Genomic DNA, 2,530 nt, shown 5'->3' on the forward strand with positions numbered 1-2,530 from the left:
CCCCCCCGGCCCCATCCATTGTTGGCGCCGCGGAGCTAGGCAAGCGGATGGGGGGGGGGCACTGAGCGGTACCGAGCGGCCCCGCGGAGCTGTGGGCCCACGCGGGCGCCCGAGTCCCGCGCACTCCTACAGGTGGTGGTGGGGGGGGTGCACCCCTCGCCCCCCACACCGCCCCAGCGCCCGGTTCCGCGCTGTGCCCAGCGCTGCGGGGCCCCCGCGCAGCACCCCCGGCCCGAGCGCAGCAATCGCGGTGCAGCCCCGGCACGCAGGGGGGAAAGAGAAAGGCAAAAAAAAAAGAAAAAAAAAAGCGGAAAAAAAAAAGAACAAAAAAAAAAAAAAGAAAACGATAAAAAGCAGCGCGCGGGGACGCGAGGGGCACCGCCGGACTCGCGGTGGGGTTTGGGGAGGGAGAGGAAAAAGGAGCGGAAAGGGGAGAGAATGGAAAGATAAACACGGTACCTCGGAGCGAGCGGAGCCCTGGAATAAAAAGGGTTTTACGAAAGTGGCGCGAAGACAATATCATGTGATCCCAGCCCAGGGCGGCTCCCTCCGCACCGACCAGCCAAAAAAAGGGAGAGGAATAAAGGGGGAAAAAAGTACATCCGCTCCCCGCGCCATTAGCATAATTAATTGTGTCCTGCAGCTGCGGCCGCCGCTCCCCGGCCCGGCCTCTTCTTCCTCCCGGTGCGGGCCGAGCCGGGCGGGCTGCGGGGCGCGGGCGGCCCGGCCCCACGCGGGGCTGCGTTCCCCGGCCGGGCTGAGCCGAGCCCGCGGCCTTGGGATCCACGCGTGGCTCCGCGCTGTGGGGCCGCCCGCCCGGGGCCCCCACGCACGTGGGGTCTCTCCCGTCTCACGGTCCAAGCACGAGCCCCCAGCCCCACGCTGCGCCCCTTCCTCGCGTCCACGCGCGGCTCAGGCGCTGCCAACCGAGAGCGCGGCTCCGCCGGGCAGCCCGCGGCCGTTCTGGGGGTGAAAAACCCCACGAGGAAGAGGCCCCGGCCTAGCTTGGCCTACGTGCGGCCCGACCCACGCTGGCACCGCGGCCTGGCTGCCCGCCTGCCCCACGGCCCACCACGAAGGCTTGCGCGGAGCTGGGCACCTGCACGGGGCTGGGGGGCAGCGTGGGGTTGGGGGTCTGCGTGGGGTTAGGGGCCTGCATGCAGCTAGGGGCCTGCGTGGGCTTGGGGCCAGCCCCGCGCCGAGCTTTGTGGCCCAGGACCCCGGCCCTGAGAGGAGCCCGCTCCCCGGGGTGAGGGGTCGGTGTGCCTTGGCGGGCGGCCTTCGCAGGAATGCTAAAAATGTGCTAATTGTGCCCTGCCGTGCCTCAAGGATTAGGGGTAGCCGCCTTTTAGGAAATAGGAGCGTGGCTCGATCGATAGTGAAGGGTTTCGCCCCGCTTCCCCCCGGCCCTTGGGTTCGGTGCAGCAATGCGGAGGATCCCGGCGTCGCCTTGCGCGCTGGGATCTGAAGTTGGAACAAAAAGGTCCCCATGGAAACCGGGAGTCATCTATCAGTACCGCGTTCGGTACGCCATGAGAAAGGGGCTTTTGTCCCGCCGGTATTTACTACTGCTTAATTTCTTTTTTTTTCCTTTTTTTTTTTACATTCCTCAGCCAAGTTCTTCCATGTTTTTGGGGAGAGTTTTGCTGTGCCGCCCGGCCTCTCCCCATGCGCGTGTGCGTGAGGCCTAAAACAAAGCGACCATGTCAAAGTGCTCCTCGGCGAGATGGGAGGGCTCCCGGCAGGCAGGAGGGTTCTGAGATCCCATCATTATTTCTTCCAGAAGCAGTGGAAACGCTTTCATCGCTCTTTGCAAACTTTTGTGCCGTGGTATCTCCGATGTCAATCTGCCCGACTCCTGGTTTGGAGCTGCGGGGATGTGCGGTGTAACAGTGAATTCCAAATTCAGATTTTCTCCTCTTTACCAAAGTACTTTTCTGAAGCCCTGAGCTGAGAGTGGTGAAACAGAGCAAAGCGCTCAACATCGGCGTTGGTAATTTAGTATGGGGTGTGTGAATGTGTTATTGATGCCCCTGCGGAAATAGAGCAGTGCTTTAACACGGTCATGAAAATTAAAATGTCCCAGAAACTCGTGTGTGCACAATGGCATGGACAGCACTCCCCGAGAAAGGATGTTGCATGTCTAACTGTAAAACAGAACTTGTAGAAAGAAGCGCTAAGCATGTCATAGCACCAGATAACTTCCTTACAACAGGAAGGAACCATTCGCTTTGATAATTTCCATTATTTAATGCGCATAGTTACCATTATTCAAATGTTGTGTAAAGAATTATGTGCAAGTGTAGCGGCTTTAGCTCAACACGTGGTGCAAATGGAGCATCTCTTTTCTGCCGGTGGAGAAATAAATCAGTCTTTCAACAAATGGAGACTGAAGATGGTGAAATAAGTCTACATGAAGTGTTACGCAGATAAGATTAAATGGTATTTTTACATCCTCCTGCTGACCTTTGGCTTGTATTTGTGTGTCTTGGGGTCTGCACATCCAGCTGTTGCTTTAAAAAAAAAAAAT

The 2,530-nt window shown here is 58.5% G+C and overlaps 1 long non-coding RNA gene across 1 annotated transcript in view; it reads right to left on the bottom strand.

Moving 5' to 3' along the window:
• Positions 1 to 656, bottom strand: part of LOC110403297 — a 3,215-nt gene extending 2,559 nt beyond the window's left edge. Inside the window, exon 1 of the long non-coding RNA XR_002441607.1 lies at positions 460 to 656. This is a non-coding gene — a long non-coding RNA (uncharacterized LOC110403297). The remainder of the gene's footprint in view (positions 1 to 459) is intronic.

Source organism: Numida meleagris, chromosome 8 (assembly GCF_002078875.1).
Source record: "Numida meleagris isolate 19003 breed g44 Domestic line chromosome 8, NumMel1.0, whole genome shotgun sequence".
In the NCBI taxonomy this organism is placed as follows: domain Eukaryota; kingdom Metazoa; phylum Chordata; class Aves; order Galliformes; family Numididae; genus Numida; species Numida meleagris.